At 36.7% G+C, this 12,349-nt stretch overlaps 1 pseudogene; it reads right to left on the bottom strand.

The window, feature by feature from the left end:
• Window positions 1-5,402: 5,402 nt before the first annotated feature.
• Window positions 5,403-7,434, bottom strand: LOC143610640 (L-type lectin-domain containing receptor kinase IX.1 pseudogene; annotated as a pseudogene).
• Window positions 7,435-12,349: the final 4,915 nt, after the last annotated feature.

The following is a 12,349-nucleotide window of genomic DNA, read 5'->3' as shown; positions in this document are numbered from 1 at the left end:
AATCCCCAATATGGTGCCGCCAAGTGGCCCTATCGGGACTTGGCCGCATGAAACTTTCTAATTGTTATAGATAATAATTATTTTTTCTATTATATTTATTTGTTTTTGTTGTTTTTTGTTTTACTATCAGCATGTGTATTACACGGATTTAAACATAGTAAAATAATATATTAATTGGGTGAACTCAGTAACAATTGTTTAATGGTAGACTCTAGGGTGGAAAGACGTTTTCAAAGTCTCCGCTCCATGTCTCGAGCACAGGTCGTTGTTGAAATAATAAAATATCATATTTATTATCTGTTAGGTACGTGTAGCAAACCCCCCCCCCCCCCCTCCCCCCCCCCCCTCCCCCATACTAATTGCTAGGAATTGGTAAAACCCATATTTCTTTTGTTTTTGTTTCTTTTTAAATACATTTTTCAATGACAAACTAACCTAATCACTTAGAGCCTTTTCATCCCGTTCCTTAAAAATATGAGAGAGATTTTACATTATATGATATGCTTATGAGTGGTTATGAGTAAAAGAGGGAGAAAATGTTATATGGGAAAACTAAATTTGTGGTTTCATTGTTCATACCGTATAATTTTTTTTAATATTTTCTAAAAGTGATTGTGAGTGGATAAAAGTGAAAAGATAATAATAAAGGTATAAAAAGTATTATTTAATTAAATAGGAGATAGAAAAAAGTAATTTTTTATGTAATTATATGATATATATGGATATATGGTAGGGAATGAGTTGAGAATACTCTTAATCAGAGGCATATCATGGTTAGAAAGCAGGTAATGGTGTCAGTAGGGAACCACATAAATTCTTTTTACAAGGAGTTCACTATTTTTATATGTTCTAATTACAAAGGTCTATACGTATAACCAACCATTGGTATGCTTTCTTTATGTTAATTTAGAGTTTTTACGCAGTGGAAAAAAATATCACTTAAAATTATTAATTTATATAGAAAATATTTAAAACCCTAATATGTTTAGAAAACATATGTTTAGGCATATTACAGTACCAACTCTGATACTGGATGAAGTGGAAAGAATGATGCTGAGAAGCCTAGAGCTAATACCATAGCTTATGTGTTGACTCAGGAGCAAGCCAAGCATATTCCAGAGGTTGTTCAGGTACGTTCCTAGTAAATGGTACTTTTGTTTTTGTGTTGTTTGATTCTGGTGTGAATAAAAGTTTTATAGTTTTGTCATTCTGTAAGTTAGCAAAAATAAAATGTATTCGAGTGCCTGAGACTTTTACGATAGAGAACACTAGTGATACTTCTGTTAAAATTATGAGAATGTTTCAGAATTTTAAGATAGAGCTAGAAGGACATGAGTTCCTTGTTACTCTTTATGTTATGACCTTAGAAGTGTTTGATGTGGTTTTATGAATGGAATGGTTGTCTAAGTTTGTAGCTCGGATAATGTGTGAGAGTATGTTTATAAAATTAAGATCTTTGGATGATGGTAAAGTGACGGTTTACGGCCTCCGAGATCGCAACACCTATCTCAATAAAGTTTATGATTGGTTTGAAAAGCGCCTCAAGATTCAGGCGATTGCGGATAATATAACTAGTAAATATGTTCCTCCTCATGTAAACATATTTTATTGTCCAGGGGGGGTTACGCTTACTTGTTTTCTAGTACATGTGGCTACAGGATTTGCTATGACCTTTTACTACCGTCCGACCGTTACTGATGCTTTTGCTTCTGTTCAATACATAATGACTGAAGCTAATTTTGGCTGGTTAATCCGATCTGTTCATCGATGGTCGGTAAGTATGATGGTCCTAATGATAATCCTACATGTATTTCGTGTATATCTCACCGGTGGATTTAAAAACCACGCGAATTAACTTTGGTTACAGGTGTGGTTCTGGCTGTATTGACTGCATCTTTTGGTGTAACTGGCAAATGCTTAAGGCTTAACGTTATTTTAACGATAAATGTAGAGGGTTTGTTAAAACGAGAGTGCAACGCCTACCTGGCATATGTTGTCAAAGCTCCAGCTGGGATAAAAGAAATAAAAGATGATCATGTGGTGCATGACTATCTAGAAGTGTTCCCTGAGGATCTTCTAGGATTACCACAAGGCCGGGAGATAGAATTTCAGATATAGTTAATACTAGGAGGTAGAATTTCAGATATAGTTAATACTATGAGCACAACCCATTGCAAAAGTACCTTACCATCTGGCGTCGCCCGATATGAAAGAGTTAATATCCCAACAGCAAGAGCTCATTGACAAAGGTTTTACAAGGCCGAGTGTTTCCTAATGGGGTGCACCAATGCTGTTCGTGAAGAAGAAAGACGAAAGTATGAGAATGTGTATAGGCTACCACAAGCTGAATAAGCTTATGGTGAAGAATCTATTTATTGCCGCAGATTGAGGATCTTTTTTACAATTACAAGGTGCTAGTTGGTTCTCCAGAATTGACCTCATATCAGGCTATCATCAGTTATAAGTGAAAGAGGCAGACATCCTTAAGACAACGTTTCAGACGCGATATGGACACTACGAGTTTCTTTTGATGTCGATTGGATTGACAAATGCTCCAGCACTATTTATGGATAGGATGAATAAGATATGTCGTTCGATGTTAGAAAAATCAGTTATTGTTTTCATTGACGATATCTTGATTTATTCGAAGAGTGAGTCTGACCATGCTAAACACTTGAGAGAAGTATTGGAGACTCTAAAGAAAGAAAAGTTATATACCAAGTTTTCCAAGTGTGCATTTTGGTTGCGTGAAGTGCAAGTGCAGTTCTTTGGACACATAATCAATCTAAAGGAATCACTGTGGACCCCGGAAGTGATAGTAAATTGAAAGACTCCTTATAACCAAACTGAGATACACAGTTTCTTAGGGTTGGCCGACTACTACCGAAGACTTATCCATAATTTCTCCTAGATGGACGCACTATTGACCGGTATGACCAGAAGGACTATAGTATTTGTTTGGGATAACTATTAAGAATATGTTTTCCAATAATTAAAGAAGAGATTCACGTAAGTGGAAGATATTGAAGTGAATAAACAACTGAATTATGTTGAGCAACCAATGGAGATTGTCGGTAAGAGAAACAACTCTGTCACGAAGTCATTCCACTGATCAAAGTGATATGGAAGCATCATAAATGATCAGATGCTACTTGGGATGTCAAAGATGAGATGCAGAAGTTTTACCTGTTTTTGTTTAATGGTAGTTCGGTTTCTGGACGAAACCTCTTTAAAGGAGGGCAAACTTGTAACATCCGACTTTTATCGAAATAATTATAAAGAATTTTTATTATAATTATGTGTTATTATTTATTTATTTAAATAGGTTGAGGGATGCGCTTAGAAATAAAAACACGGACTTATGAGTGGTTATGTGCTTAAGGTCCATGGACTTTGCATATAAAGTCACTTTAAACATCCCTAAAACCCTAGATCTCATATTTCATCTTTTGCTCTACACATACACACACACACACACACTCCATCTGCCTATCCATATCCTAGATCTAAGGAATTAAAAGGAAGACTTGAGCTCGTTGGTGGTCGTTAGTATTAAGTAGCAAGAATTTAAGCGGGATCAAGATAGTTTAAGCTCTAGTGAGGACCGACCTGAACCAATCTCAAACCAAATCTGAACCGACCTCAAAAAGGTATGTTTTAGTTAAGTAAGTTATTTATTTGATATCGGATTGCCATAAAATTGGTAGGATGTTAGATCGGGATATAATGAGTGTTAAAGTTGCAAACTTTATCATAAACGAGCTGATTGGTTCGGTTCCTGTTAAATGAGTAAAGTTCGGTTCATAAAAAGAATGGATAAATGAAGTTGGTTTTGCACAAAATTTTGTATGGAACTAGATTGGGATGAAACGCTCAATAAATTCCCAAGCTTTATGAAAACGCTACAACATAAAGGTTAGCCTTAATAATTAGTTATAGCGTAACGTCTAAATTTTTTATTTAATAACTACCACATTTGAATCTTGATATCAAAGAAGTAATTACAAAAGTTGACAGATGGTTTTATAACATAAAACTAGAACATAATATTAAGGTTTGTAAATCAGATCAGAAAATGTAGAGAAACCATCCATATTCATCTCTTTCATAACTAGTTTAGAAAGTGTAGTAATACTAATGGCATATTGTTCTAATGGTATGGTGTGTCCCTTTATAATAATAATAATACTATAGTATTTCAAGGCTATGCGTTATAATCCATTCTCTACTATTGAGACCATTCGCTACATCAGATTTTCCTTCGCCCTTCAACCCTACCAATAACGGATCTGGGTCGGGTCTCATGGGTTTGTCCATTTTCTCTGTACATGTCTGGTAAAACCTGTGAGACCCGAACCATTCAGACCATGCTATTTACAATAGGGACAGATCCAGGGTCTTGAGATGTTATGCACTGAAACCATTACAAGGTATGGGACTTGTCCCACATCGGTTGTATGGGCAACTGATGTGGGCTTTATAAGCCAAATAGGTTCCTTCACCTATCAGACTAGTCTTTTGGGTTGAATTCTTCGGTTTGGCTTGTAACATGAGAATGCCACTAAAAGGATCCAGATGCGATCTCACGAGTCTGGCCTGTTTGAACACCCCTAATACTCACCGTTCTCCATCATCCTCATTCCTCCATTCTCTATTTCTTTAATACAAATATAATATAATGCTAAAATTTAACATTTGAATTTAATATTAACAATTATATTATTACAAATGATTTAGGTTCGATTCTGTCCCAACATTTAGTTTTGGCGGCACTAGGGTGATGATGAGAGACTAGGCGAGTAGGTGGCGTTCACTAGTTGGTTTCTTGAACCGAATGAGTTTTATCTCACCACACTGTCGTACCTTCGGGCGAGTGTTCACGGACATTGGCCTTAGGTGAGGGTTTTTCCCCTGATCAGAAGACGAGCTTATCCCAATAATTTAGCCAGTAGCTCGTTTGGAGGATTCGTTGGCCGTTAAAAAAAATAAAAAATAATAATAATGATTCAACTTAAGCAAATTAAATGAATTTTTAAAGCAGGTAAAAATAATTAAATGCATATGTGTGGAAAGTAAAATTGGTAAACACGTTCATCAATAATTTAGACATTAGAAGAAAGATGTATCATAATGACGAAAAACTTGATGAATTTTAGCATAGTTTCCATGTAAAATTAAGAACTGATCAAATAAATACATAAACCAACTGTTCGATCAAATGTCAGCTGCAATAATCAAATCAAATTGCTGCCGTGCAAGAATCAGGCTCATTATCTTAACATATAATTTTTTTCTTTATCTAAAATCTAGTTCATAATAATTATTTAAGTTTTTTATACACAAAATTATGAGAACATAGTGTATACAAAGTTCAATTTTATGTTTTCAATAGTTATGATTGTTCAGTGTACCATATCGATGCTACTGCTGCTCCCCGTAGTGCTAGATGAACCGACTTCAGAGCTGTCAGGTGCTGAGAAATAGCTGGGCAAAGGCATCTTCGTTGGAAGATTTGGGAGTGTACCTTCAAACTTGAGCACCTGAATTGCTTGACCGATAGATGGCCTCAGATTTCGGTCAGGGTGTGAACACCATAACCCCACCATCATCAAACACTCAACTTCTTTTGCGTTGAATTCATTGTTTAGTATCTGATCCACACCAGAAAGCAGCTCAGATTTTCCATGTAAATCCCAAACCCACCTAACCAACCCAAAGTCTGAGTCTGGGTCAACTATATCTGTTGCCCTTTTTCCGCAAGCTATCTCTAATGCAACCACCCCAAAGCTATACACATCAGACTCTTTGCTGGCTTTTCCGGTTAGTGCATACTCAGGAGCCATGTAGCCTAGAGTTCCGGCTACATCAGTTGTTTTTAGATACAGTTCATGGTTCATGAGTCTAGCCAATCCAAAGTCTCCAAGCTTTGCGTTGAATCCTGAATCAAGCATAATGTTGCTTGATTTTATATCCCTATGCACCACACATTGCTCACACTCTTCATGGAGATATAGCAATGCTGAGGCTAAACCTGTAGCAATTTTGTACCTGACATCCCATTTAAGGATACTCTTTTTGTTGAATAGATGATAATCAAGGCTTCCGTTTGGCATAAACTCGTACACTAGCAAGAACTGATTTTTTTCATTGCACCAACCAATGAGTCGCACCAAGTTTCGGTGCCTTAGGCTGCTGATGATCTTCACTTCAGTCACATACTCTTTCTTTCCTTGTTTAGAACCCCGTGAAATTTTCTTGACAGCTACCATGATATCTTCATGGGATAAGTAGCCCTTATAAACACACCCGAATCCTCCCTTGCCTAACATCTGATCATCAGAGAAGTTATTGGTAGCCAAAGCGAGATCTATGAAAGTAAATCTTTTGGGTCCTACATTTCTTTCAAGATCATCATAATTTGTAATTGATGTCAAGGCAACTCTGTCTTCTGATTGATCATGTGTAGCTTTCCTTCCTCTCCTCAAAATTATAGCATATGCTACTATGCCTCCTACAAGTATACCAACAAAAGGAATGGCCAAACCCACTGCTAGTTTCCAATTGTATGATATATCATCCCTTTCTTGTGTTGTCTTCAAGCTTGAACCGAACTTCCAGTATTGAAGAATATGTTTCTCCTTTACAAGACCGGTGGTACCCGAAAATCCAATTGTCACCAACTCGGGAAGAACTTCCCTTAAGTCAACTTTATACGAAAGGTGGATATTATCTGTAGATGGATTTTTAGCCCCATAGCGCAAAGACAGGCTCAGCATGTGAGTGGTAGCATTGTAAGTCACCCAAGCATCTGCAGGCTCTCCGCTGTGCAAACTAGCATTCCAAACAGTGGAATTTACTGAACCGATCGAGTTGATGTTGATACCCACGTGACCATATGGAGGATCACCAAGCCATGTATTGGGCACAGTATCAAACTCAACAAAAATCATATGGTTTTGAGGCGAGTTATAGTTAGTAGTGTTGAACAGGCCCAGATATTGACCAGCTGAGTTTGGTGGGATTTGGAAGCCAACTGGGGCAAGAAAGAAAGCAAGAGCATCCCCATAGTTGGTCTGTTTTAGTGTATCTATAACGAAAGTGAAGTGAGTGGCGAAATCAGAGAGCTTTTTGGATTTTTTGTCCCATATCTGGACGGCTTCTGTGTATTGAACATGGCCAACACGCATTACGTCATCAACTCGATTGAACTCTATGGCACCCGAAGAAGGTACGGCATCACCCGAGTAGAGTATTTTTTTTGTATCATAAAAAAAACTAGTGATCTCGAAATCTATTGATTCAGACAAGGGCAGGAGGAATAAGGAAGAAAAAGAAACAAATAGAATGATATAAGCAGTATCAAGCCTCGAAGATGAGAAAGACTTAGCCATGAGGCAAGAGCACAGGCACCAAATTAAACTAGTCCATAAATAACCATGATTAGTTGATTAGTCATAAAGTCATTGCGTTGATTGTTCTTCATTTGTCATCCACAACCTTATGTGGTCCTTCAACGACCCATTTTTTTTTCTTTTTTCAAAACTAGTAGGTTTTACCAAAAGAAAGTAGATTTCATGTGTTTGAAAAGAGTTTTAATAGGTTTTAGGTGTTCCTCTATTGAGATGGAGGTATTGAATTGTATTATTGTTAAGTATTATTAGTGTGAGCCCATGGGCCCACATTAGGTTTCTAGGGTTTGCATTTCGTCTCCATTTATTGTAATCACCATTAAATGAATGATTAACCCAGTATTTACCAATATCTTGCATGGTATCACAACCAACCACAACCACTTTCGCTGCCCCAAACACAAACAAACCCTAGCCGTCGCCACCGAGTTCAAACCCTAGACAGGGCGGCGTGCCACCATTGCCGCCGCCCTGCCCCACCTTCGATTTCAGTTTCATTTTTTCTTATCCATATTTAGTTTTGGTTCAAATAAAGCTTTACTATCAGTTATCCTTTTTTGTCCAACTCAACCATTGAAACGGTCACCGTTCGTTCATTACACATTTCAGTCAAAGGATTATTATCATGTTGGTGTAGGCAGGGACGTCTCATGGATAAACTAATTGAGGCAATGGGTTTAGGCCTCCGGTTTTATAGGGCCTCCATCTTAAGTAGGAGTTATGTATTATGAAATTTTGAAAGTAGAGTTATTTTAGAATTGGTAACTCATTGTTGGGTCACAAGCTAAGGAGGATTGTTTCATATCCATTATCATTGCATATCGTTTATAATCTATTATTCTTGTATACGCTCTACCGCTATATGCATAACGAAAAGAAAAGGAAAAGACCTCAACAGTTTAGTTAGTTTTAGGCCTCCATGGACGTTGAGCAGACCCTGGGTGTAGGTAAGCACCTATTGCTTCATTCATTCTTGGTTTGCAACAAGATAAAAATATTTTGTATCAATCTTGGTTCTCAAAACAAAGCAGAAGTGCTGCTACACCCACCAAGTCACGGACGGTGCTACAGCATCATCTCACCGATCGATCGTACTCCTCAAGCCACTCCTTGTCGCCACACTGCCACACTCTTTTGTTTTTATTTATTTCCGCTGACTTTGGTCCGCCGCTTATTGGACTACGGTCCTTACTATTGCCGTCGACTTCGGTCCACCGCTTATTGGACTTCGGTCCTCTTCCACGCCACCTGTTAGACTACGGTCTGCCGTCGCACTGCTAGTTGGTTGGTTTTCTTTTTCTTTTGATCGCTGTGCCGCCGCATTGCATGTTTCTTGCAGGATTACGGATCTGTCATTGAAGCTCGTGGATGATAAAATCAAGCAAAATATGGATTTTTTGGTAAAATTTCGGATTTCTAAATCGATCAAAGCACATTTATCTAATTATTATCTTTCTATGTTTTTTTCTTTTCTCAATCTAAGCTTCTGGTTTCGTTCCGCTCCGACCGTGGGGGAGTATTGGATTGTATTATTGTTAAGTATTATTAGCGTAAGCCCACGGCCCCACCTTAGGTTTCTAAGGTTTGCATTTCGTCTCTATATATTGTAATCACTACTGAATTAATGATCAACTCAGTATTTACCATTATCTTACAGGAGGAACTAATCTAATGGCAAGTCAAGTCAGCGGTGACATGCAAGTTGAAGATGACTGGATCCGCTATCTGAGATGGCTAGATCCAAGATCTTCCCTTGCGTCACATGATAGCTTAACTTGAAATCCTCCATATGAGATGGAGGGATTGAACTCTATGTTTTCATTTTTAGCAAACTTACGTATAATAAAAAAGGATATGAAATCTCATAAGGGGGTAACTTGAAAATGATTGAAACCCTCCATATGATACGAAGGGATTGAACTCCAAGTTTTCAGTTTTGGCACACTCATGGGTGTTGTCTTGGTTGGATAGACCAGCCCATGTGCGATCCTCCTGTAGCCATTATTCTGGAACTTTCGTGTTCTAAAAACAAGCTAGAATCTGAAGTTGTCGTCCTTTAAGCAAAGACCCGTTTGAAGAACATTATCATCTTTATCTTGTTATTATGTTTTGTTGTTAAATATCTAGTGTAAGAGGGTGTTAGTTTGTTTGATGTTTGTTTTCGTTTCAATAAACTCGTTTGTTTAAGTCTCTATGTTTTATTGATAACAATTGAACAACAATGGTTTAAACTTGATTTTTATGCTTTGATGACAGTTTAAACACATTAATAGATGAATATGCTCTCATGTGAGTAGCATGTGAAAACTAAAAAAATAACAAAGGTTACATCTTTTAGCCGTTCTATAACAATTACATAAAAAGAAACTGCTTAAACACAGATTACTAAAATAGAAATTACTTAAATGAAAATTAATAGAACATAAATAACCTTCCTAAAAATTAAAGAGAAAATTACTGTTTGCGTCCCTTTGGTTTTAAGGCGGTGGCACAATGAGTCCCAGAAAATTTTTTTGAACTGGTTGTCTCTGTGGTTTCAAAAATTAACCATTTGAGTCCATGCCGCTACTTAACTTTTAGGGTAAACTTTCATTTTACTGAAACTACAGGGACTCAAATTGTTCGTTTATGAAACCACATTGACTCAAATTGTTCGTTTCTGAAACCACATTGACTCAAATTGTTCGTTTCTGAAACCACGGGGACTCAACCAGTTCAAAATATTTTTGAGGACTCATTGTGTCTCCGCTCTAAAACCACAGGGACGCAACCAGTAATTTTCTCAAAATTAAAATTACATATTAATCGACGATAAAAGTTGATTAACTTAGTCACTATACTCGCCTTTCGACGAGTACATATCTGTCTCTTGTTCCGAGTCGTACTAGCGACACTTTCCGTCGTAACATTCTATTAACGGTTCCAACTTTTCTGGCTTGTAAAAGCCGTTCGATGGAATACTTAGAGTTCAATCCCTAATCTCATATGGAGGGCGTCACTCATTTCAAGTTATCCCCTATGAGATTTCATATCTTTAATTATTATATGTAAGTTTGCTCAAATTGAATATATAGAGTTCAATCCCTCCACCTTAGATTGAGGATTTAATGTTAAGCGGTCATGTGGCGCAATGGAGGAATCTTGGATCCAGTCATCTCAGATAACTGATCGAGACATCTCTAACTTACACTTCACCACTTACTTGGAGTGTCATTAGATCAGTTCCCCCATCTCAGATAGAGGAACACCTAACTCATTAACACTCTTGTCAGACACCTAAAACCCACTTTCTTTTGGTAAAACCTACTAGTTTGAAAAAAAAAAAAAATCTTCAACGACCGTCCCAACGCTTGAAAGAGAAAAAGGAAAATGTCTACAATATTTATATTTACATCGGTTTAGTTATCTATTATCTAACTCTAACTTAAAATTACTAATTAAGAAATAAACACAAATATGATGCACGAGGCTTTCGCATAAGGGGTGACTAGCTAACATCGAGCCAACTTGGTTATGATCTACGTATCTATATTTTGAATTATGTTTAATAATATTTTTAGCGAGTATAATAAATCCACCATTATGTGATAAAAAGAATGGACAATTTCATAGAATAGTAACCAACTTTCAAAAGTGTTTCAATTAGGTCACTCAACTTTAAGAAATGTTTCAATAAAATCATTCAACTTTCATATTTTATTAAATTAAAGGTTTTAACATGCTTTTTTAGCATTTTTCTTTTTTGTTTAACATAGGAGATCTTTTTATCTTTCATAGTTCACAGAGTAAAATAAGGGTTCTGCTGGGGACACCCTTTGACACCCCTTAATATGTCGCGTATAGTGCTATACGCGCCGTATAGGGTACAGTCAGCCTAGGACTGACCATGACAGTCCTAGGTTGTCTCGTCGTACCTTATACGCCTCTTACAGAGCCAGGGGCGGCTCCAAGAAAGCAAAAAAAAAAATTTGGGTCGAAGGCGAAATTTTTTTTTGGCCTTAAGTAAAAGGAGTATTTTGTTGGGTTTAATTTTTTTATGGGCTTACTTGGTTATAATTTGAGTTGTGTATAAAACTTTTGTATAAAAAAAAGAATTAAACATGTCTAGGCTAGAACCCACAACCTCTTGGTTGTGAGTAGTTTCCATCTGCCACTAGACCAAGCTAGTGGTTATGTAATTGTGTTTAAACGTTAAATATACATATTGTTTTTAATAAAAATACATATAATTTTTTTTCAAAAAAAAAAAAAAACTCGGGCCTAGCGAGGTGTCGGCCTTGTGGCCGTCGACCACCCAACCACCCCAAGGGCCGGCCCTGTACAGAGCTATACGGGGCCTATTATGCCAATTTGAATTATTGAGCCCGGCTCTCCCTCCCTCTCACTCCCTTCTCTTTATTATTATATATACACACACTTATATTACACTAAATATCAACATACACACATATTTTATAACACACACACATATTTTATAACGTACACCCGAGAAAAGAGAAGCAAAAAAAATGTCATGGTTCAACCATTTATTTCCAGACTCGAACGAGGAGTAGCCGGGTTACACGCTTAACGATCATCCTAGAACGCCGTGGTTACCGGATTTGAATAAGGTTTTGTTTTGTATTTATTTAGTATAAAGTCGTTAGTTGCTTTTTAAAATAAGGCATGTTACATTACGTTTTGTTAGGAGTATGTCGGTTATGATATTCAGACTGAACAATTTTACGGTCAGCCTAGCTCAGCGGGGTTACCAAATTTGAACCAGGTTTTGTTGTATATTTATTTAATATAAAGTCGTTAGTTTGATTTTTAACTAATATATGCTACCATTATTATTATTATTACTATTATTATTCTTAATATATTATTATTATTATTATTACCGTTGCTACTATTTTTACATTATTACTACTACTACTACTGCTGCTGCTGCTGCTACT

This window comes from Bidens hawaiensis, unplaced genomic scaffold (genome assembly GCF_021521415.1).
Source record: "Bidens hawaiensis isolate Kalapana, Puna unplaced genomic scaffold, B.hawaiensis_p1.1 tig00027288_1, whole genome shotgun sequence".
Classification (NCBI taxonomy): Eukaryota; Viridiplantae; Streptophyta; class Magnoliopsida; order Asterales; family Asteraceae; genus Bidens; species Bidens hawaiensis.
The sequence above is the reverse complement of the archived record's forward strand: the minus strand, read 5'-3'. Positions and strand labels throughout refer to the sequence as shown.